This window comes from Monodelphis domestica, chromosome 3, assembly GCF_027887165.1.
Source record: "Monodelphis domestica isolate mMonDom1 chromosome 3, mMonDom1.pri, whole genome shotgun sequence".
Lineage (NCBI taxonomy): Eukaryota > Metazoa > Chordata > Mammalia > Didelphimorphia > Didelphidae > Monodelphis > Monodelphis domestica.
In genome coordinates, this window is record NC_077229.1 from 217941347 (window position 1) to 217967380 (window position 26034).

The following is a 26034-nucleotide window of genomic DNA, read 5'->3' on the forward strand; positions in this document are numbered from 1 at the left end:
AACATGATGATCAATCATCATCCCATCCAACTCCAGATTCTGTGGTTTGATGGCCCAAGCAATGGTCGTTTGGTGGCTAAGATTGTTACTCTTGTAAAGGACCAAGGTGGAAGATGGAAGCTGGCAGAAAACAGTGTTTTAAGCAATTTAGAACCTTTTGAGACTATTCTCTAGCAAGAGGTTCTTCTTGAAAGTGAAAGAAAACATGCACTATATAACTTTCTATTAAACAATATTCTCTGCAGGGTTATAGGGAAACCATGTAACAATATTCTCTGCAGGGTTATAGGGAAACCATGTTAGCTAAGGGATTGTCGGTATAAGAATGCTGTTAGCGTTCTGGGACCTTGAGGGGCAGGAGAAATTTGTCACTGTGCCCCAGACTTCCCTGAATCAAGAGTAAGCTTCCTCTTCCCTATTTTCTTGTGCTCCCCATTACCCTTTGATTAAAACCCATTTTGGATCCATTTTATAACACATTTAGTTACAAATATCTGATTATTTCTTGAGGCAGCTGTGGTATAATGACTGGAGCACTGGACTTGAAGTCCAGAGGACGTGAGTTCAAATTTGACCCCAGACACTGAAGAGCCATGCAACCTTGGACAAGTCACTTAACCTCAATTTGCCTCATCTCCCTCCTCTATAAAATAATCATCATGACAATTGATGGGTTGTAGTGAGGATTGAATGAGATAGTATTTGTAAAGTACTTAACACAGGACTTAACCTCTTGTAGGTACTGTATAAATGCTTATGCCATCGCCTTAAGAAAGCATCCTTCCCAGAAGCATTTCTGCATGTTAGAAACCAAAATGCCAGTGGTGGAGTTTCTGGTCCTTGGCTGAGGGAGGCGAGAGCAAGGGGTCATCAGATTCTTTCTGAGTCCCCAGAAATCACACCACATGGATGGGAGTCTCATTGTGTTAGACCCAGGACCACTGCTGATCCTTGTGATCCATTCAGAAAGGATCAGTTAAAGGAATTACACATTTCCCATTTACCAGCTGACTTACCTTCCTTATGATACTCCTATGATTAGAGCTAAAGCTCCACCTTCTGATTTAAGGAAAAAATCTTCAATGAAAATATTTGGCTTTCATTTGTGGGAAGATCTTGCATCTCTCTGAAAAAAGAGAGGGCTGGTGACTAGGACAAGGGAACTATAAATGACTCTCATAGATGTGAGAAATGAACAGGATGTTAGCAAGATCGAATCCCTCAGCATTTCCCAAATCACAGTGTTTAATGCAACATGGATAAGAGTTTTATGAGAATTTTGATATTAGTGATATCCTTCCACTAGTAAGGAAAGTAGAGTAAGCCTTAAAGCACACACTATTGTTAATATTGACTTATTAAGGAACTTGCTGTTGAATCATTTTTAAACTGTGCCCAAATTCATGTAGAGTTTTCTTGGCAAAGATGCTTGAATGGTTTGCCATTTCCTCATCCAACTCACTTGACAGATGAGGAAACTGAGGCAAACAGGGTTAAGTAACTTGCCCAAAGTCACACAGTAAGTGACTGAGGCTGGATTTGAACTCAGGTCTTCCTGACTCCAAGCCTGGCACTCTATTCACTTTGCCCTATTATGAAATGGTGAACTATGAAATTCTATGAAATAATATAACCATTTTCACTATGAAAATAGACATACTTTATTCCCAATCTCCTCTGATGTCTCTTTATCCCTGGCATCATTCATACCTCTGAGTCTATGATATGTTCTTATAACATATTATTAGCCTCAGATTATAACATGATTGAATTAGTTGGGGAAATTAATCTGGATGGCTAGGTGGTACAGTGGATAGAGTACAGGACTCAGAGTCAGGAAGACCAAATCTCACTTCAAATATTTCTTAGTTTTGTGAGTCAGAGCAAATCACTTAAATTCTCTTTGTTATCAGTGGTCTACTCTGTTCAATGGGGATAATAATGGCGTCTACCTCCCTTAGTGGTGAAATTCCCATTGGATTAAATATGTAAAAGCATTCTTCAAACCTTCAAATGTTAGGTAAATGCTAATTATTATTCTCATGATCTTTTTTATAGATGAAGAAATTGGGGTCCAGAGAAATTAAGTGACTTGTCCTAGGCTATGTAGCTATTATAAGCAGCTGAGCTGGGACTTGAACTCAGCTCTTTTGAGTCCCAGTAGGTGCATTTCCCCCTATAATATGATGAAACCTTAGAATTCAGGAATCAGAACACTTCTGGGTTGTCTCTCTCAGATTTGGAGCTCCATGGACAGAATGAGACAAGGAATGGAGATGGAGATGCCAGTGAGGAGCACCTGTGCTAGGCCGTATGTTAATTTGTTTGGAAATATTTATCTATGCATATATAGATGGTACACTTGATGAGTAACTATATTTATGCTGCACTTACATGCTTTTTCTATAATGCAATCAGTGCATATTATAGTGGCATGAATATGCAAATGTTGAATAAAGTTTGAATTTTTTAATTAAAAAAAAGCTAAATCAGGGGAATTATAAGCATCCAATTTAACATTTTAAATGTGAAAGAAAATGTTCACTCCTCCATTTCCATTCATGGTGGCAGATTTTTGTTGATACTCAGTTTGGAACTTGATTATCCTATCACTCTGTTGTTAAAGGAGGAAGGATAAGGCAATGCTAGGAGCAGAAGGGGAAGAATGAAACGAAGAGGGAGAAAAATGACTCTTGAAGAGAATACCTTCTTTCTCACTCTTGTTGATTTGGTTTGGTTTGAGAGCAGCTCATTTCTTGTGTTCCTTAGGAAACTATCAGCACATAAATACTCAGCTGGGAATTAAATTTCGAAAAGGAAGCAGTTTCCACTCAATTTTCTCTTAATTCAGAAAAATTACTTTTAAATTGATGTAACACAGCCACTTATAACAGCTACATTATTCTCCCCTAGGAATAAAGGCAGACCTTTTCTCAGCCTACTTTTCAAACTAGTAAGCAAATATATCCTCCAGGGCAATATTCTTTTAAGAGAGACAGAGAGAGAGAGAGAGAGAGAGAGAGAGAGAGAGAGAGAGAGAGAGAGAGAGAGAGAGAGAGAGAGAGAGAGATACACACAGAGAGAAACAGAGACAGAGAGAGAGACAGAGAGAGAGAGACAGAGAGAGAGAAACAGACAGACAGATCAGAGAGAGAGAGAGAGAGAGAGAGAGAGAGAGAGAGAGAGAGAATATCCCATGTAGCCTGGTATTGGCCTCTCTATATTGTAGTGTATTTCTTCCTCACTGAGTTTCTTTGGGTGAGATGCTACACTGCCTTTAATAATGTCCATCAATGGGGAATGGCCGAATAAGCTGTGGCATATGATTGTGATGGAATACTACCATCATAAGAAATGACAAACAGGTTAATTTTTTTAAAATGGAAAGCCCTACATCAAATTATGAAGAATGAAAGAGCAAAACCAAGAGAACATTATATAGAGCAACAGAAATACTGTTTAAAGAACAGCTTAGTGTGTATGTCTACCTCCAGAGAAAGAACTGATAAATAGAAATAAGTAAGGCTTCATTACACACACACACACACACACACACACACACACACACACACACACACACACACACACACACACATTCAAATGATGCCTTCTCTAAGGGAGGGAGGGTTGGGAAGAAATTACATGGGTATTTTTATGTAATAAATAAATAAATTTAAATTTTTAAAAATCCAGTGAAAGAAAAGCCATCTAACCTTTGAGTAATTTAGTTTTCTATGACCAAAATGGAGGCAACTAGGTGGCTCAGTCGACAAAGCTCTGGGTTTGTAGTCAGGAAGACCTGAGTTCAAATTTGTCCTCAGAAACTTGCTAGATGGGTGACCCTGGGCAAGCCACTTAACCTCTGCTATCCTTAATCCATTAAAGAAGGAAATGACAAATCCAGTATCTTTACCAAGATACTTGTGCACCAAATAGACCCCAAGGTAGTATTGGCATGTTATGGTCCATGGTGTCACAAAGGGTCAGTACAATTGAATAAGAACAATGGCCAAAATAGACAAAAGCAACCTAGCAGCATTATTCAAATCGTTTAGCCTGTCTGGTTCTCAGTTTCCTCGTCTGTAAAGTAATGGCCTTAAACTGGATGACTTCTAAGGTTCTTTCCAGTTTTAAAAGTTAATACTTTCTAGTAGGTAAATTAATTAATTAATTAAATTACAAGCCAATTATCAAGTAGGTGAATGGTGCAGCCAGCCTGGAATCAGAAAGACCCATCTTTCTGAGTTCAAATCTGGCCACAGACACTTGCTAGCAATGTGACCCTGAGAAAGTTGCTTAACCCCATTTACCTCAGTTTTTTATATGTAAAATGAGTTGGAGAATCATTTCCAAGAAAACCGCAAATGAGGACTGAAACAACTGAACAACAACCAACAACATCAGGCCAAAGAGAAGAGAATAGGCATTTATTAAGCACCCACAATATTCCAGGCATTGTGCTTTGCAAACATCATTTCATTTGATCCTCACAGCAATCCTGTGTGCTATTCTGATCCTCATCTTACAGATGAGGAAACTGAGGCAGGCAACAGTTAAGTGACTTCCCTAATTCCAGATTCATTTCTCTATCCACTGTACCATCTAAATGCTTCAAAGAAATATTAAGATGTAGAGAAACAAAAGTAATTTGGGAAACACACTTTCCCCACTGTTTGTTCCATAGATGCTCATAAAATCAAGATAGTTTTGCAAAGACATCAAATGGTTAGAATTTGTGGGATACCCTTCTTGAGATAGTCCATATTATCCCCAGTCTTCTCAGTTGAGAAGTTAAGAATTCTCTTAACAGTTGACACATTGGAGCCTGAGAGGGACTTATATAAATAATGTCACCTTCAATAATGAACTTCCTGCCCAAGTGAAAACTTGTATATCACAAATGACCTGAAATCAATATTTTGTCCAGTACTGCAGGGAAGCATATTAGCCAAAGCAAGATAAAAGCACTAAATTTGGATTCCAAGGGGATGAAAGTATGTATCTTATGACCCCTGGTAAAGGATTCTTTTTATCTTAATTAATGATGGTTCTGATGGACACCAAGCAGAGTATCCTTGGAGAAAAGGATGACTCCTAACAGGTTGACCATTGCCAGAATATTGATGGCAGAGGGAGTAATGGCAAGAAGTCAGTCATTTAGCTAGTTGTGTGACCATGGGGAAGTAACTTAGCCTTGAAGAGTATCAGTGTTCTTCCCTTTAAAATGGGGATAATACTTTCATTGACCTGAGAATAAAGTTGTCATAAAAGTCTTAATCTGACATTTCCAACAAATCCAAGCTCTCCTTGACATAGCTATTCCCTACCTTGATGCTGATCACAAACCCTTTTAAACCTTCTTATTTCAAGTTATTATGGTATATCCTCTTTGGTAAATCCTCCATGGAGGATCTGTGCCACACTCTAGAGGCTGTCCACTGATCCTTTAGATACTGTTTGGTTACCAGCACAACACTTAAGTCTGTTGCCCATCACTATAGTTACATAGCAGGCACACCTCTTTTTTTCCAGTTTTACATCATGTCCTAAATGTTAGTAAGGCTTAAAACCACCCCAAGATTTTTAAGACACTTTGTGAGATTTAGTAAGAATTTAAAACATGCTAAGACTTTTGGGACATTCTGTTACGCTTATTCAGTGATGCTTTTAAAAATATTTTCCCAAATACTTGTAAAAAATTTTAACATTTATTTTTAAAAGTTTTGAGTTACTATTTTTCTTCCTCCTTCCTTCTCCTTCCCCCTTGTTGAGAAGGTAAGCAATTTTTATAGGCTATATACATACAGTCATGCAAAATATATTTCCATATTAGTCATGTTGTGAAAGAAAACAGACAAAAACAAACCAAAAAAAAAAGTGGAAAAAATATGCTTTGATCTACATTCACTCTCCACCAGTTCTTTCTCTGGGGATAGATAGCATTTTTCATCATCATATGTTCTTTGGAATTGTCTTGGATCATTGTATTGCTAAGAACAACTAAGTCATTCACAGCTAATCATTGTACAATATTGCTATTATTGTGGATACTCTTCTGCTGGTTCTGCTCACTTCACTTTGTATCAGTTCATGTAAGTTTCTCCAGGTGTTTCTGAAAGCATCTTGCTTTTCATTCCTTTTTAACACAATAATAGTTCATCAATGAGGTCTTTTATAAAATTTCTCACCCACAATCATTGTTAGCTTGCTATTTTAATTCTGTAAATGCAGTAGAATTCTATGATTCCTTGACTTGGAGGTCACCAGGAAAAAGATGGGCTTTTTCAACAGCTTGGAATCACTGAAAGTGCTAGATAATTTCCCCAACTCAATCAAACCTGCTTTCCCTCTTATCACTTCTGAGCCTCTCTAGTTGCCCATTTACAATGTCAATCCAAGAGATTTGTACTGATTGACGAAATCAGATGCTGCTCATTCAGCTGCAATGTAAGGACTGAATGAGATGAATGACTGTGAAGCTGATTTGTAACCAACCATAAATCTTCATTGATAAGCAAATTATTATATGGTACTCTATGATTCTTTAGGATATTAAAGAGAGGGTTAGACTCTACTCTTTACTGACTAACACCAGTATCAACCCTTCATCACACCACTGAACTATTTCAAGTCTGTATTTCTTATTTCTTAAATGGAATATGAGAGGCATAGCAGATGTAGATACATCCTTGGGGCTGGGGATACCTGTGCTTAAGGTTTGTTTCTGACACATAATGAAGCTGTGTGATCTGGCACAAATCAGTTAATCTCTCAGTGCCCCAGGAAACTCTCTAAGATTTTCAAACCACAGAACAAGTAGATCTGTTTTAGTCAGGTGACTTTCCTCACTGGGAGTTCCCTATGACTGAAATTATAAGTCCAGTAAAAGAAAAAACCCAAAGAAAATAACAATGTTAATCTCCTCCCTCAAACATTATAATCAAATAGATTTACAATTATCTCATTGATTTGAAAGTTCCCTCCAGTGATAAGATATCAGAACCCAATCATACTGTGATTCCTATGTGACTCTTGTATGTGTTCTACCAAAAGTTCAGTAGAAGGACTCTACATAATAATAGTGAGTTAACATTTAGCCTTCTATGTGCCAGACATTGTGTTAAGCACTTTACAAATATTATTTCATTTGATTCTCACAACAGTCTTGGTAGGCAGATGCTATTATTATTCCCATTTTAGAGTTATGGAAATCAAGGCAGACAGAGATTAAATCACTTGCTCATATAGCTAGTTAGTATCTGAATCTGGATTTGAACTCAGGTCTTCTTAACTCCAGACCCAATATTCTATTCACTGAGTCACACAACAAGCTGAAGACCTTTCTCACTTTCTCCTTCCATCACAAGTGTACTGCCCCTTAGAGTGTTCTGACTGTCCATTTTGTCATCCCTTGCTCTTCTCTTTCTATTAATTATCTGGAAATTTTATTTTATCCAAGTTTGGAGGACAATGGAATGTTAGTCTAGTGAGTGTGGCTAAGCCTTATGTATTTTGAAGGCCTTTCACCTGCCCGTCAAATGGGGGATGTTGTTATTTGGCTCAAATGGGGTTAAAATAGATGTCCTTAGCCTCTTTTCCACCCACTCCTCCCTTCTCCAAGAGAGCCTTTTATTCCTGTCAAGAGCAGGAGTCAGAGGGGTCAAAGGCATCTCCTCATAAAGAGGGCACCAAACTAGAAATATATCTATATGTTCTCTAAAATATTGTTGGTCTAGAGCAGGTGACTTTCAAGTTTGAGCTAACTTCTGGTCACTGTTTCATTTGGGGGAGAAGGAAAACCTCCTTTACCACTGAATCTCATTTCCTCACCAAACACATATAGCAATTAGGAAAGAAGTCTATTAATCCAATTTAATAACAGAACAAATCAGAGAAATATATATTATAGAATATATATCAGGCAATTGAGAGAAAAAGAGCTTTTTCATTGGGAGTGATGTTACATACCAAGAGAAAGACAATAGAGAGACAGACAGACAGAGAGAGAGGGAGGGGAGGGAGGGAGAGAGAGAGAAAAGGCAGAGACAGACAGAGACAAGAGAGAGACAGAGAGGGACACACACACACACACACACACACACACACACACACACACATACACACACAGAAACAGAGTGAGAGAGTCTTGTATCTCACCAAAGGAGAGGTTCTCCAAAGTCTTTAGTGTAGCAACTTAAGGATAAGGATATGATGGAGACTCCCAACTCCTCTCTAGTCTTCCCAGAGTCTTTTCCTTCAACAGATTAATCTTGTCCATTTTCCCTCTTGAAGCTGGAAGCCAGAAGTGCCTGAAGTGACTGCAGAGTCCAAAAAGGCTGAAAAAACCTGGAGATGTGAAACTTGAAGAAATCTCCTGAGCTTGAGGATGGTTCAAAGGAAAACTGAAAAACATTCCCCTTTTCCATTTTCACCAACTCCTACATACACACATACAAAATGAAGGAGGGTATTGATCTCCACCAATGCAGAGAAAGTTCCATACTAATGAATTACAGATTGGATATTTAGAACTGAATATCTCAGTACCAGAGAGAGAGAGTCTCAGGGTCTGGAAGCGAGTAGGTTAGAGCAAGCATAGTATTATATGATATTATGTGGTAAAATATGGTATAACTTCCAAGCTGAGACAACTCAGAAAAAAACCATCCCCTGAATTGAGGAGAGGTTAGAATCTGCTTTAGTGGAGGAAATGCACCTGCCACAGTGATCCTTGGAGGGTACTCCTTCATTCATCTCTGAGCTCTGTTCCCAATTCTCCAGACTTCTTTCTCCATCATAACTAAGTACCTTTCTCATCCTGGAAGATTAGTTTTTTCCCTACCAACCTTGAAAAATCTGCAACTTCCTCCTTTGATTTGTCATTTCTTCCCAGAACTTTCATTTTCAGGGAAGTATTCAGGTCAGTCTTGATTTACTCCTTCATTCTTTCCTGGGCTCCACTCTCAACCCTCTAGATTTCTTCCCTTTCCCTTTCACCTATTTGTTCTTTAAAATTTTTTTAATCTTTCCCCATTAGAATACAAGCTTTTTTGAGGGCCAGGACTCACTTTCTTTAGCTTGTATTTATATTCTCAGTTCTTAGCACAGTGCTTGGCACATGCTGATTTGGTTTGAATTGAGATGACTTGAAATATATGTAATTCCTGATGACATCCATTACTCTTGTTCTTTGGAGTTTCTCAATGGTTAGATTTTGTAGCCTACTCCATCCATCATATGCATCTTCATTGTCTTCTGTGTGATATTCATTTTTAGTACTTTGGAAGAAGTGTTCTTGTGTATCTTGCTGCTTTATAGCCTTAAAAATTTGGGCTTTTGTTTTTCAGGTTAATCTGGGGACAGAAAAATAATTTTGTAATTTCCTAAAAGCAATTCAGCTCTTTCTTCTTTTTTTGTTCAATTTTGGGCCAAACTAGTCATATACCAGATATACACATTATTATGTTGAAATCTGAGCAATAGACATTCTTCATCCACTTATTTTCTCTGTGTGGATGGACAGGGCCAAAGTCCCTTCAGTAAATGTAGAGCTCTTCTAGGAAGCTCTGAAATGGGCTGGGAATGGATTCATTTAGCACAATGTAGTCCACAAACAGATTTATTTGGAGGACTTTACTATCAACTGAGCATGACTTTTAGACTTGGATTCTGTTTTGGAGTTCCTCAATCATTGGCAAAGACCTTTGGCAAGCCTTTTTTTTTGTCACGTGTCACAAGTTCATTGAACAGGGTGGTTATTATTTTCTCTACCTCACAGAAATGATATGGGGGGGGGGAGGGAGAATAAGCAAATAGCTTTGGATGAAAACTAGGAGATAAATTGGGTGTAGTCTTTCCATGATTACTAATCACAGCTGACATTCACATAGAACTTTATAGTTTGAAAAATTCTTTCCTCACAACTACAGATGAGAAAACTGATATTTAGAGAAATTAAGGTCACAGAACTAGTTAAAGGGACAGCATCTCAACTAAAAATGACATTTCTGACACCCAGTCCTGCACTTCTTTCTCTCCCTACCATGCTCTGGGCAAAGTAGACCTCAGAGAAAGTATCCATTTGCTGCTGGAGGGCAAGAGGAAGAAAAGGAAGTACCCTATCCTTACCAGCTTGCTCTGTGCAGTCCAGAGCCTTGTGTCCCCTGAATTTGACTTTTGTGTGCCTTAGTATGATGACAATGAAATAGACAGTGAGACTGTACTGATTCAGAGTAGCTCACGCAAGGTCTGCACTCTGGTGATCCCTGCAGACCTGTAATCTTGACAAACTGTCCAATGCGTCCACTGAAGTGCCTGAAGTGAATTGCGTTGCACAAAGTCATCAGCCTCACTCTCTTTTCCAGAATCGTCAAAATCCATTGGCAGGACAAAAGTCTAGATGACTGGTGATGGCCCAGGATGCAGTGGATGACCTTGGTATCTTCAATGTCCATCCAGCCTCTAAAGACTCCACGGTGTCTGCTTCAGGAACATAGGAACAAATTGTTCTCATCTTCCCCTTTTGCCAGGGGAAATCTTCATATGCTTGAAGGAGACTTCTCTTTAACTCACTGATAGGTTTGAAGACTGTTGGTTATCTTTAAGCTGATTTAGACTATCTGCTGAGATTTTTTTAAACTTTATTTTCTATCTTGGAAATAATACCTTGTATTGGTTCAAAGTTAAAGGAGCAATTGAATAGGCAAGAGTGGTTAAGTGATTTGCTTAGGGTCTCACAGTTAGGAAGTATCTGGGGCTAGACATGATCCCAGGACCTCCTGTCTCAAGTCTTGACTCTCAGTCCACTGGGCTACCTAGCGGTCTCCCCAAGATGGTTTTACTGGGGTGAAGCTATAGTTTCATTTTTTATTTGTTTTATTTTATTTTAATTGTATCTATTTATTTTTTAAATATTTTTCCATGTTTGCATGATTCATTTTCTTTTCCTTCCCTCTTCCTTTCCCCCTCCCAGAGCCAACAAGAAATTCATATACCACAATTTGTTCAGCCATTCCCCAATTGATGACACCCCCATTTTCCAATTTTTTTGCTACCACAAAGAGAATAGCTATGAATATTTTTATACATGTATTTTTCCCTGTCATCTCTTTGGGGTACAAACCCAGCAGTGGTATTGCTGGATCAAAGGACAGAATAGTTCTTTAATTGCTACTGTTAGCATTTCTAGAACAATATTAAATAGTAGTGGTGATAATGGGCATCCTTGTTTCACTCTTGATCTTATTGGGAAGGCATCTAACTTATCCCCATTGCAGATGATATTCGCTGATGGTTTTAAATATATACTGTTTGTTATTTTGAGGAAAGGCCCATCTATTCCTACACTTACTAGTGTTTTCAAAAGGAATGGGTGTTGTATTTTGTCAAAGACTTTCTACATCTATTGAGATAATCATGTGATTTATATTAGTTTAGTTGTTGAAATGGTCAATTATACAGATGGTTTTCCTATTCTTAAAGCATTCTTACATTCCTAGTATAAATCCCCCTTGATCATAGTGAATAATCCTTGTGATAGCTTGTAGCATTTTAGTTAGTGTTTTTATTTAAGATTTTTGCATCCACAGAGAGAAAGGAGCAGAACCAGGAGAACATTGTACACAGAGACTGATACATTGTGGCACAATCAAATGTAATGGACTTCTCTACTAGCAGAATTGCAATGATCCAGGACAATTCTGAGGGACTTGTGAGAAAGAACACTATCTATATTCAGAGAAAGAACTGTGGGAGCAGAAATGCAGAAGAATAGGATTGATCACAGTGCAATAGGGATATGATTGGGGTTTTGATGTTGAAAGATCACTCTACTGCAAATATGAATAACATGGAAATAGGTTTTGAACAATGATACATGTATAACATATATAAGTAGAAGTGCTCATCAGCTCCAGGAAGGGGGAAGAGGGGGGGGGGGAAGGAATCATGAATCATGCAACCATGGAAAAATATTCTAAATAGAAATTTAAAAAAAAGAAAGAAAACTAGGTAGTTCTCAGAGAAAGAAGATGGGTTGCCATTTCAAGACTCTTTTTTTATGTCACATCCTAGCTCTGTCACCTAAACCTGATACATAATTACACAATTGTTTGGGGAAAACTAAAACAACAACAAAAAAGAGGATTTTTTGCATCTATGTTCATTAAGGATATTGGTCTACAGGTTTTTTCTCTGTTTTTGATCTTCCTGGCTTGGGAATCAATACCATATTTGTATGAACAATTTTTGTGTTAGAATGGCATTTAATCTTGGGGGCACATTTTTCTTGGGCAAGGTCTCAGTTTGGGCTTTTTATTCTTGTGTCCAGGCTGCCTGGAAGTCCCTGAAACATCTCAAACTACATCTTCATTTCTGTTTTCCTGATGAGACATTGATCCTATATGACAAAGGGCCTTTGATTCTTCTCAAAAGCCTCAACAGCAAGAGGTAAGAAGCTCATGGGATGTTGAAAAATAAACAAACAAATAAATAAACAGATAAATAAATAAATACATGAAATACATTCTAGCAGTGAGACATGGAGACCACCCTTCAGAAGTTAAAAAGCACTGTACCAAATTGAAGTAACTTAACCTCATTTTACCCCCATTGGAATCTTCTTCATTCCTCCTCCACCTGTTGCTCTGACAACCACTCCTGCTGAAAAGCAGCATCTGGAAGGCCAGTGATTCCCTCATTCTTGACCTCCAAAGTTTAACCTATAACAGATTTTGGCATTGCGGACACATGCATATGGATATGAGGAAAGCCCTTCTTTGTCACTTCATAAATAATCCTGACTCTTTTTGGGCCACCAGACAACAGGAAGCACTGTTCAGACAACATTAGTCTCATGATGGCCAACAAATGGCATTGGTGGGTTTGCTTTTAAACCATTACCTTCCATTTTAGGGTCAACACCAAGTATTGGTTCTAAGGCAAGAAGAGCGGTAAGGGCTATGCAATTGGGGCTGTATTTGACTAACTGTCCCAATGGTAGATTTTTAATGAGTTTTACTCTATTTAAGAAGAAAGGTCTATGGTTTAGGGGCTGGACCCACCAGCATGATTATTGTTTCTGAGGGTGCCCAACTAAAAAGAATTTTTTTCTCCTTTGGAGTATAAATGAAAATTTTAAATACTATGAATTTAATGATGTGAATATATTAGTCTCAGCTTAGTTGCTTTAAAACAAATGAGATAGCATATGAAAGGAACTTTGCAAGTTCTAATGTGGCCATCATGAGCATGATCATTGTGGAAGGCAGTGATGTCGGCTGAACAGTGCTGGTTAAGAAGAGCTGAGTTTACATCCCTCTTTTGACACTTAATAGTTAATGAGAATGAGCACAGGCAAGCCTCAAGTCTCTGGGCCATAGTTTTATCCTATGTAAAATGGTTCCATTTGCATCTATAGCATCTACCTCATCACACTGTAGTGAGAGTCAGAGGAAATCATGCGAAATGCACCTTGAACTTTAAAGCTCTATATCAATACCATTTTATTATAATGTAACCATAATATGATATGATGATATAATTAATGATTATAATATATTACTACTATATGCCATTAGGCTATGAGTGCCTTGAGACCAGGGACTCTCTCTATTTTTTTTTATCCTTCTTACCCCCAGTGCTTAGCACAATGTCTGATAGGTGCTTAGTGATGCTTATTGAATAGTCTTAATAATAGAATTTTAGAGACGGGAGAGATCTTAGAGATCCAAGTACTCTTTTTTACAGATAAGGAAACTGAGGTATATAGAGGTTAAACTGGTTTGCTCAGGGTGGCACAGATAATAGAAGAGCTGAGACTAGAAGCTGGTCCTGAATGGCATTATTCAAAATTACATCTACGTGTAATCTGAAAAAATTATCAATAATGATAAACAACCACGCCTTGTTTGAGGAGAAATTCTGAGGCCACATCTATTAAGTCTAATGTTTATCTATAATTAAACACATAGTAAATACAATGAGATTTTGCATTATCTGCTTTTTTCAGTGTGACTATGAAGATGTGCTATGAAAATCATTTGTGTGTTAGATTGCCTATTCCCTTATGATTTTCATCAATGATACACTCAGTACATTGTGGGTAGATTATTCTCAAGGAGGGCTAGATTTGGAGTCCGAAGATCTTGGTTCAAATCCTGATTCTTCTCCGTACTACGAATAGAACTTTGGATAAGTCACTTAACCTTGGTGACCTCAGTTTACTCAGATGTAAAACAAGCGGCTTGGATAAGGCTGACTCAAAGGTCTCTTTTAGTGCAAATCTAGATCCTGTAAAGATAAGAATATGCTGATTGTTGTCATTCAGTCATTTTAGTTGTGTCTGATTCTTCCCATTTGGAGTTTCCTTGGCAAAGAAACTGGAATTGTTTGCCATTTTCTTCTCCAGCTCATTTTGCAGATGAGGAAACAGAGGCAAACAAGGTTAAGTGACTTCTCCAGGGTCACACAACTAATAAGTATCTGAGACCAGGTCTGGACTCAGGTCTCCACCTACTTGTCCTTCTCCTCCTTGAAATAGCTTATAAAAGGATCTTTGATGCTTTTAAGACTATGTTACCTTCAACATTGTATTCCCTGGTATTTATTTGTTTTGGTTCATAATACCCTCCTAACTTCTTTTCCATTAGTACTATTTCAACTTCTTATAGTGGCTAAGAGGTTGAAGTGTTAGGGCACTACTGTGCTGGTTCCTTTGTTACTGATGACAAAAATAGATTGTTATACTCTGGACAGTTTTATTTATGAATTCTCTTGGGACAGTGTAGTTCAGTTAGGAGTGATGTTAAACTTTCTCCAGAATTGTTTTTTATGCCACAATTTTCTGCTACTTTATTTGGGGGGGGGGAGTAATGTAGCTATCTTCTACCATTCTTCGTAGATTTTTACAAAGGAATTTGTATTTTAAATTAGTTTTACCCTTTGACATGTCTCTCCCCTGAGTAAGGAGATCAGACATTTGCTAGCCAATGTAGTTCCTCAGATTTTTGGCTTTTCCTTATATCAAACTGCTCTTTATCAGAAATGGTCCATCAGAAATGTCTTAACAGCAGGAAAGGGTATTAATCACAATCCTTACCTTTTTCCATTTCCCATTTTCTGGCATTGACAGCTTGTTTGATTAGGTCAAGTTGAAGTTGTCACAATTATTCACAGTATCTTCTCATATTATTTCTTATAATTTGATTTTGATCTTGACCTTTGCTCTAACCAATTGATGGTCTTATTGTCCACAAATAGCTGGTTGTGATATTCAGTTTCATACAACAAGTGTTTATTAGGTACCTCTTAGGTACTGGGTGATATTCTAGGTTCTGGGGACAAAGACAAAAATGAGAAAAACAGCACTTACTCTCTAGGATCTTACATTCTAACACATACAATAATACAGAATACAGGAACCTCTTCCACACTGCAACATACTTACTTCCAAAAGAGTCTTGTAGAAACTGCCGATGACAGGAAAACAGTATAGAAACTCAGAAATGCATTATATATGTGTATATGTATATATATGATAACATGTTTTATCTCTTCACACCATAAATATACACAGTTTCTTTTTTAAAGTTTAAATAAGTAAAAGATTAAAATTAGCTAAAAGAACATGAAAGTCAGTAAACAAAAAATGTAGAGACATCTTAAGAGTTTAATAACTCATAAATGCATAAAATGTAGGTACTATTATATATATTACCTGCACCCTATTCATTTTACTGTTTAATAACATAAATGAATGGCTGTACAATTTTCTTTTCTTAAAATTAAAATTGTAGTAAAAGAACTATAGTTCTATGCATTGGTTTGGGGATGCCAAGTGTGTTTACACAGATCTTACAGATTGCAAGGGGTACAGCACCCTTAACCCCTGCAATATGGAAGGGATGCCTATATACACAAAGTAATTTCAGGAGGGACTAGTAAGTGTTAATGACTGAAGAGTGCTACAAAGGCTTCTTGTAGAAAGTGAGATTTGAGCTAATGGAGTTAAGGATGACAAGAGGTGAAAATAAGGAAGAAGAGCATCTGAGGCATTGGGGACATTCTGTCTAAAAGCCCAGGGGAAGAAGACAGAATGCTATGTATCAGAAACATTAAATAGGACAGTTTGGCTGGGTAATAGAGCACATAAGGGAGAATATTGTGAAATAAATATGGAAAAAAATGGTTTGGAGCCAGCTTGGGAAAGGCGTTAAATGACAAACAGGGGAATCTGTATCTTACTTGATGGAGAACAGGGTTCCATTGGCCCATTAGTCTATTTCTTCCCCTTGTGATTCTCTTACCCATAACCATTTTTCCCTAGCTGTCAAGATATAGTCAATTCCAACTATCTTACGTGTGATATTGTTTAGTGCTCACCATGTCTAGCACCTTTTTAGTCTCTTCTGGAAGAAAATATTCACAGCATATAGACCTGAAGCTTCCAATTTGTTGAAAAGCCTTTGCCTTTGTTACTCAAAGTCATACTGGTCAACATATCTTCAGCATCTTTCTCTGTGATCTCACTGAAGTCACTGAATATCCAAGTATATGTTTAATTTGTTTGAAGGATCATGCCAAGTTTGTAAAATTTCTCATTATGCTTGCAACAGAATTGATCCATAAACTATAGCTATCATCATGGCAATTTTTAAAAATTTCATCCTAAGAATCATTAAAGGGGAGCTCACATAGTAAAGAAGGTACATGAACCCATCTGACTTTTACCAAATTACTCTCCAAAAAACTATAATATGACTCACCCTCACCAAAATGAATTCTGGAGCAGTATAACCAACAAAAAGATAAGGTGTGCGGGGAGCCATCAAGCCCATGTTGTCTGACATGGTCACAGTTGGAAATTGAGGACTGCAAAGCAGTCCCCAGGAAAAATGAGACACCCACTGAACCCTCTCTTCTCCCTGTGACTTCTCCCACTAACTTCCCTTACTAATAACTAGGATTATTGTTCTTTCCCCAGTTACAAGAAAAGTAATATGAGAGCAAATATTCCCAGGATTTATACATATGTCCACTTTTATCCCCCTAGAATAATGCCCCAAAGATCATATTCACAAAATTCAAACCTAAAGATCATTACCTACTACCCCTCCCTTCTCTCTCTTAGCAGAGTTACATTCAATTTCCCCACACTCACTGCAAGTCAAACACACAGGCACATCAATTACTCCCTTGCTATGATACACTTCACTGAATCAGTTTGTGTACAATAAGCAGAGCAACATCACCAAGTACCTGAGTGAAACATAAAGAAAAATGCAACTTAGAAATTAGGAAGATACTTGATTCTGGTCTGTATTAAATTACCCTTTATCCCCATACCTAGCTGTGAAATGTTTTGTTACCATATCCTAAGTAATTGTGATTGATTGTGAAAGCTAATCAAAGGCAATAGTGATTTTCTTAGCTGGTCATCCCACTGGCCAGAAGGAATTGACCCCATGGTTACCCTGTTTATATCACTTATCTCTATCACATACTTCTCTGTTGTAGCAACATGGTATATGATCACAGAATGTTGATTAAGCAATTTGTTAATGTGTGATATATCCAATTATCTGTAGAAGATCATGTATGATTGAAAAATGATTGTGTGCCAGAAAAGCATGTACCCACTGAACTATATAATAAACATGAACCCTGATCCAGGCAGAATAGCTTTGTGATGCCTGAGCTCCAGGTCTGAGGACTCAGTTGTCTCCCATCTCATCATTATTCCTCTAAACCATCATACCTAGACAGAAAAACAACTCTTGACTTTGAGAGACTGCAGGCAGGACTTTTGAAAAAGGTGAAGTAATTTTTCAGCCCAAAACAACTTGGAAGCCTGGTGCAAGGAATCTAGTACACAATGGTGGAGGTGGAGTGCATGCCCCACTGTGGCAACAATCTTGGGTGCACCTGAAGTAGCAACTAAAGCTTTTTGAGCTCTCAACCACAGACCGACTGCTCAGAAGGAGATTACAGAATCCTTTTACTGACTATGGGTACAAGACTATTGTCAAATTGCTTAAATGCAGAACCAGGTCACAGTCCATGGGTAAGAACTCAGGGTAAAGAGGAGAATTAGCAGACCCCAAGGCTTATGGGCATAGGGGAGCAGGGGACCGTGGTCCCAGTTCCAAGGGGGGAAAGAATGCGTGAGGTTACTCACAGACCATAGCACAGGCTGGGAGAGTAGTAAAAATACCTCTCATTATATCATACCACCTTGGAAGAAGTGAAAGCAGATAGATCCCTAGAGTTAGCTCTGAAGGCAAATGCACAAAGAACCTGAAGCTTGTAACAGTGCTCACTTCACCACAGTTACATAGCCCAACTTTAACAGTTCTTTTTTCACTAAAAGAAAAAAGTCTGGAAAATGAGCGAACAACAAGAAGAAACTCACCATGAAAAGTTATTTTGGTGACAAGGAAGAGCAAAACACAAACTCTAAAGAAGTAAACAAAGTTAATACTTTTGCATCCAAAACCTCTAAGAAAATGTGAAGATTAAAATTAACTGTCCCCTGATTATAACAATGAAAATATTTAACTCTCCCCTGATTGTAAAGATCAAATTGCAACCCCTGTCTATTTTTAGAACACAGTACTTAAAATTGATTATGAAGATCTGTCCATTTTAGATTTAATTACCAAAGGTGTAAACACCCCATTCACACTTGAATGGGGGAGGTCTGTGACTCACGTGTGCAATAGTGGGTGACTAATCAAAATCAACTGACTGCCTTCTGGGCAGTCCTAGAGCAGAGTGTCAACTGTGATTGGTAGATGTAAAATTAGGGGAAGACACAGGAAGTGATGCAAAGGAAGTATCTTTAAAAGGAGCTGTTACTTCCTGTGAGAAGAGAATTCTTCATTCCTTGGAGTGCTGACTGGACCTGAGCCCTGTTTCCTGGTGAGACTGATAAAGAATCTGCTTACTGGACTGACACACGGTGAGTGAAAAGCTGACTCTTAACTACTGGATTGTCTGAAAAAACTAGCCTCAATAGAGACTTTTCCTCTTGAGAGAGGCTCCCTGCATCCCAGGTCCTTGGCTCAAGGATGAAGTCCCTCTGGTTAAGGACTAATTAGCCCTGCCTGGTTCGAGCCTGGGGTTGGAAATAAATTACTTAGTTATCCTCTCTCTGATTTCTTGCTTCACTCTTTCTACATTTTGTAAACTAATTGAAAATAAAATCTCTTTGGAATTAATTAAATTCCTGGTAACCACACTCATAAAATATAAAGTCCAACCCTTTTAAAAATAAACCCCTTTATTTACCTTACAAAAAATATTAGTTGCTCTCAAGTCTAAAAAGATTTAATGGAGGAACTCAAAAAAGGATTTTTTAAATCAAATAAGAGAAGTAGAAGAAAAATTGGGAAAAGAAATGAGAGTGATACAAGAAAATAATGAAAAAAGAGTGAATAACTTTTAAGGAGACACAAAAAATAAAGAAATTAAACCATTAAAACACAGAATAGGTCAATTTGTAAAAGAAACACAAGAATCCAAAGAAGAAAAAAACATCTTTAAGAACAGAATTGGCTAAATGGAAAAATATATACAAAAATATGAGGAAGAGTAGAATTTGTTGATTGGCCCTGTGGAAAAAAGAGGTACACACATTCACTGAGGAAAAGAATTCTTTACAAAGTAGAATTGGTCAAATGGAAAAGGAGGTACAAAAGCTCACACAAGAAAATCATGTCTTAAAAATCTGAATTGGGAAAGTGGAAGCTAATGACTCCATAAGATATCAAGAAACAATTAAACAAAGTCAAAAGAATAAAAAAGTAGAAGAAAATATGAACTATCACATTGGAAAAACAACTGACCTGGAAAATCAATCTAGGAGAGATATCTAAGAATTATTGGACTACTTGAAAGCCATCATCAAAAAAAAAAGAGAGCTTAGATCCTATCTTTGAAGAAATTATTAAAGAAAACTGCCCTTATATTCTAGAACCAGAGGGCAAAAGAGAGATCAAAAGAATCTACCAATCACCTTCTGAAAGAGATCCCAAAGGGGTAGTTCCCAAGAATATTATAGCCAAATTTCAGAGCTCACAGGTGAAGTAGAAAATTTGCAAGCAGTCAAAGAAAATTCAAGTATCATGGAGTCACCAGTCAGTATAACACAAGATTTATTAGCTTCTCCATTAAGGGATTGGAGGGTCTGCAATATAATATTCCAGAAGTAAAGGAACCTGGACTTCAACCAAGAATCACTTGCCCAGCAAAACTGAGCATAATCCTTCAGGTTAAAAAATGGGTTTCAATGAAATAGAGAAATTTCAAACATTCTTGATGAAAAGAGCTGAGTGGAAAAATTGACTCTTAAATATAAGATTCAAGAGAATTATGAAAAAGTAAACAGGAAAGAGAAATCAAAAGTCATTCAATAAAGTTAAAATATACATATCTCTTCAAGTAGAGATGATTCTTGTAACTCCAAAAAACTTTATTATTATTAGGGCAGTTAGAAGGAGCATACATAGACAGTGGCAAATGGTATAAGTTGAATACGATGGCATTCTATAAAAAAATAAAATTAAGGCATGAGAAAGGAATTCATTGAGAGGAAGAAGGGAAAAATAAAATGGGGTAAATTATTGCACATAAAAGAGGTATGAAAGAGTTTTCACAGTAGAAGAGAAGATGGGGGAAGTAGAAATAGAGCATATGAACCATACTCTCATCAAATTGGCTCAATGAGGGAAGAACACACACAATCAATTGGGTATAGAAAGCAATCTTACTCTTTAGAAAAGTAGGAGTGGAAGAAGATAAGAAAAGGGGGTTGGGGCTTGGAGAAAAGAGGGCAAATTAGGGGAGGGGGATATGAGAAGCTAAATAGGAGTAAATAGGATGGAAAGTAATAAGCACTAATTATAATGCTGTAAAATGTTTTTAAAAGTCTAATAAAGGCCTTATTTCTCAAATACATAGAAAAATGAGTTGAATATATAAGAATATAAGTCATTCCCCAGTTGATAAATGGTCAAAGTATATGAACAGGCAGTTCTCAGAAAAAGTAATTAAATCTCTCTATAGTCATGCAAAAATGCTCTAAATCACTTTTAATTAGAGAAATGCAAATTAAAACAGCTTTGAGGTATCATACCATACCCATCAAATTGGCTATTTTGACAATAAAAAAATGACAAAACTTGGAGGGGGTATGGGAAAATTGAGACATGAATGCATTATTGGGGGAATAGTGAACTGATTCAGTCATTCTAAAGAGCAGTTTAGATCTGTGCCCAAAGGACTAAAAAACTGCATATACCCTTTGACCTATTGTTGAGGAGATTTTAATACAGAGTGGAAATGGAACACTGAATGAGGCTTGATTGACAAACAGGGAGTTGGAATGTTGGAGAGAGGGTACTTCTGGGAAGTTTACCAACTGACGGCTTGGGTTCTGAACCTTGGAGGGTAAACAGCTTTTCCTGATCTCTGGATTTTGAATCCCATCAATTTCCCAGAAGATTTCCCAATTCACTTCAAAATCTTTAATGTCTGTGAACAGTTCCTGATGCTTATCTTATCAAGATCTAAGTGGACTGACTGAATATTTCACCTTGGCCCAAGAGGAATTTTCCCTGGAGAGTGGGTTGTATGTCAGTCCTGAAGATAACAACATCTCCCTCTCTATCAGCTCATCCAAAAAGACTTGTGCTTCTACTTTAGTTCTGGATAGCCATCATAAGAGAGAAGGAAGAATAGATTTTTAGATTGGTCCCAGCTAGTGGCCAAAGCCAGGGGACTCATTTCCAGTCTGAACATTTAGCCTAGTGACTCCTGTTTGATCTATTACCTATCCCCATCATAATTTTCCTTTCCCAAATGGAAGGTGTTTGTTCATATAATAGCAGTCAGATCATTTAAGTGAAGAGATAAAGGGTTGAAGGGTGTAATGGGCTTTAGGGGAAGATGTCTAAGAGAATCAGGCATAAAGCAAAAGTCCTGATTCCACTGATATTGGTCTTCCTCTAGTAGGGGATTTATCAGAGTGGTATTCTCAGGAAGATTAGGTTTCACAAAATTCCTCATCACAAATCAATCTCCATTCCTGTGGTGTGCCAAATCTGGTAGAGCCCTCTACTTATCTATGTCTTCATCATATTAGTAAGAGGACAGAGGGCAGCCATCGGCTCAGTCGGGGTAAAGCCCTGGAGGGGGGTTTTATTCACTGTCACAATCAAACTAACCTCAATCCCTCCTTCCCAGGGGTTCTCCTTCCCTTTTAATACTAGCAAGGCCAAGACTCCATTTGTATTCCAAAGAGATTATTTAAAAAGAGGAAGGACCTATCTATATGTACAAAAATATTTAAAGCAGCTCTTTTGTGGGGGGAGGGGGAGGTGTGAAGAACTTGAGAAATTGAAAGGATACCCATCAATTGGGGAATGGCTGAGTAAGTTATACTCTATGATTATAATAGAATACTATTGTGCTATAAGAAATGGCAAGCAAGAGGAGCTCAGAAAAACCTGGAAAGACTTGCATGAAATAAAGCAAAGTGAAATAAGCAGAATCAAGAGAACACGGTACACAGTGATAGGAATGCTGTACAATGAAAGACTGAATAACAGCTATTCTCAGCAATACAATGATCCAAAACTATCCTGAAAGACTCATGATAAAAAATATCACCTGCTTCCAGGGAGTGGGAGGGGGCAAATTACAGTCTGAATCCAGATCAAAGCAAACTTTTTTCACTTTCTTAAGTTTTTTTTTCTATTTGAGTTTCCTTCCACATAAGGATTAACATGAAAAAAAAATGCCTTACCTGATTTCAAATGTAAAATCTATATGAAATTGTTTACCATATCAGTGGGGGTGAGGAGATAGTGGGAGGGAAGGGAAGGAGAGAGAAAGCTTGAGATTCAATGTTCTTTGAAAAATATTTGAAATTTCTTATATATAATTGGGAAAAATAAAATAAAATTTAGTTTTAAAATAAAGCAAATCAATGGGAAAAAAAAGAATTATTAAGGGAAATGACTATTTCCTGAATCCATGTTTCTTGTTGCCTTTGAACAGAACTCAATCATCTCTGTTACTTATCTGAAGAAGACCTACCAGTCATTATAGCAGTGAGTTACAACTATATTTAGCCTTCAAAATTGATGTGTTTCCATTTTCTTAATAGTATATTGATTTGTTAATCACTGGACAATAAACTTATATTTAGAATACCTATAGTTAGGTTAATATTTAGAGATGGTATGAAAACAATGATTCTTAGCATCCTCTGTCCTGTTTTCTACTACTCGGTCATCATAACTGGGGTGGGGGGGTGGAAGCATCTGGTTGCACATGGCTGAGGGCCATTTAAATTTTTCTTTGTCTCATGGATAACTAATTCCATTCAATTCACTAAGCATTTATTAAAAGGTTTAACTATGTGACATATGCTGGGGATATAGAGAAAAAAAATTACAATGCATCCCTCACCTGAAGGAATTTACATTCTACTAGCCAAAGAATTCATCAAATAGAAACCTGCATTCTGGGGATAAGCTTAGTTTTAGCTGGTTTTATTCAGGCAGCTTGATGATGCAGTGAATGGAGTGCCAGATTTGAAATCAGGAGGACTCATCTTTGTAAGTTCAAATCTGGTCACAGACACTTACTAGATATTTGTTTGAACCAGGGCCATTTACCCCCTTTTGCTTCAGTTCCTCATCTGAAAAATGAGCTGGAGAAGGAAATGTCAAACCACTCCAGTATCTTTGCCAAGAAAACCCCAAATGGGGTCATGAAGAGTACGACTGAAGTACATGATTGAGATGAGTGAACAACAATATACAACTCATTATATAGCCAAATCCATATTTCTTCCTACTATGGTAAAAACCTGTCAGAGCTTCCATTCTTTTAGTATAGTCTTAGAAGAAAGGAAATAAGCATATTAAACACTTTGTAAATCTTATCTTTATTTCATTCTCATATCAACCTTGGCAAGTGGATGCTGTTTATCTCCCTGACAGGTAAGGAAACTGAGGCAGAAATCAAGTAACTTGTCTAGGGTTACACAGCTAGTACTAGTATCTGAGAACAGATTTTTACTCAGGTCTTGCTGATTCTAAGCCCAGAACCCTATCCACCATGCCATTGTAGCTGCCTCTACTTCTTTGAGAAGTTCACCTTCACACAAAAATGAAGCATTGAGTGGGACTGGAGAGCTTGTAATAATAGCTGAGATGTACATAATACATTAAGATTTGCTAAGAATTTTACATATTTTATTACATTTTGTCCTCACAGTTCAGATAGGTTCTACAGATATTGTTATCCTGATTTGACAGAGGAGGAAATGAAGACTAAGAAAGGATATCATTGTCAGAATGTTAATAAGTGTTTAGAGGTCAAATGCCCGAATTTCTCTGAACACCAAATCTGACTCATCCTGCTACACCCTCACTGCCTTCAATATTATCCCAGGGCTTAGCAAATACAGTGTATTCTATAGTTTGCTGTTGTTCAGACCTGAAATTTCATCAAGGTAGGGAATTCTTGATGTGTAAATTCCTTCTGCCTATTTGAACAGGTAACTCCTCTATAACTTATAGTCTAATGTTGTATGAGGATCTGTGAAAGATTAAATGATTTGTCCTTGGTCATATAGTTAGTATGGATCAGGAAATCCCCCCAAGCAGAATCTTTATACTTTTATGCCACTCTCTTCTTTTGCCTTGCACATTTTTTTTTTTACTGTATCTTGCATTTAATAGGTAGAGGAACTCCTGGTAGAGGAAAGAGGGCTGAACTTGGAATCCAGAAGATCTAGGTTAAAATCTGGCCACAGATACTTACTGGCTTTGTGACCATGGGGAATAATATGCCTTGTCTCAGTTTCCTCATCTGTAAAATGGGTATAATTATTCATCTACCTCCCAGAATTGTTGTAGGGATTAAGTGAGATAATATTGTAAAGCATTTGGGACACTGCAAAGCAGGCATTTAATAAATGCTTATTCTTTTCCCTTCCTAGTGAGGAACCTCCAACTACCAAAGGAAACTGAGGCTTATTCTTAAATGGATGGTCTTCTAAGAGAGTTGCCTGGGGCATTGAGAAGTGACTGGCTAGGACTCACACAAGAAAACACACCTAGAGCTCCCCACCTCTGAGGCCAATTCTATCCTCTATATCCAAATTGCCTCTCTGCCTTGCATATAGTACATGCTTAATAAGTGTGTTCAATTGCCATCAAATCTTTTGTCCTTTCTTTCCTTCCTTCGCTTTCCCTTCTTTTCTCTTTCTCTTTTCCTTCTCTTTCCCATTCCTTATCTGACATACCCCCCTCCCTTTTCTTTTCCTCCCTTGACTCCCCCCTCATCTGAACTAGGTTCACTTTTGTCTTGCTGTCAATTTTTTTTTTTAAGAAAGAAGCTTTCTTTGCCTACAGTAGCACCCACTCACCCTTAATGTCCTATTGATTCGTTTAAAACAGGATGTCTTTTTAAATGCCAAAATTGAGGACACAGTGGATTTTCCACTCCTTTGTTCAAAAAGGGAAAGATACCGAGGTCCGCAGCCTTTGCTACGCCGGGCTGTTAAGAGTCGGTGAAACGTAGCTGACGGCTCTTTGCCCATAGGAATGCTTCCTCGGACCCTGTCCTCTCTGTGCTTCCTGGAAATCAGGGCATGTCATCGGGCGGTCTGCATGGGTGATCCTAGGGCAGAGCCATGGGGCAAATGAACCGAGCGATGCGTCCTGCCAGTTCAACCGCACTTCCGCCATGCCCACCCTGAGCCTCTCCCTACAACAACTGCTATCTTGGAGGCATCTCTCTCAGCACCCGCGCCCCTGGAATCCGTTAGTGCCTGGCGGGGCAGATGGAGGCTAGGAAACCGAGCAGATGCGGGGGAGCTAATCTGGCGGCGGCCCAGCAGGGAAACGAGGAGGAGCTCGCATTCCCAGCCCTTCATGGGGCTTAATTAAAGAGCTTTGAGCCTCCTTTTGTTTTATCTGTTGCCAGTATTTTGTCTCCTATTGTGTCGGTTCTTTTAAA

At 37.8% G+C, this 26034-nt stretch overlaps 2 long non-coding RNA genes across 4 annotated transcripts; one reads left to right on the top strand and one right to left on the bottom strand.

Moving 5' to 3' along the window:
• Positions 1-25579, bottom strand: LOC103098486 (uncharacterized). 3 transcript variants are annotated; one of them, XR_001628971.2, is made up of 4 exons: positions 25442-25579; positions 15098-15332; positions 1017-1126; positions 1-120 (listed from the first exon to the last, which is right to left on the bottom strand). It is a non-coding gene; the product is annotated as an uncharacterized LOC103098486 (long non-coding RNA). The 3 variants fall into 3 exon arrangements; XR_001628973.2 differs by lacking the exon at positions 1017-1126; XR_008917626.1 differs by lacking the exons at positions 1-120; positions 1017-1126 and adding an exon at positions 7868-9353.
• LOC103098599 (uncharacterized) lies at positions 9827-25990 on the top strand. Its single transcript, XR_001628974.2, has 4 exons — positions 9827-10578; positions 12329-12447; positions 23059-23111; positions 25013-25990. It is a non-coding gene; the product is annotated as an uncharacterized LOC103098599 (long non-coding RNA).
• Positions 25991-26034: the final 44 nt, after the last annotated feature.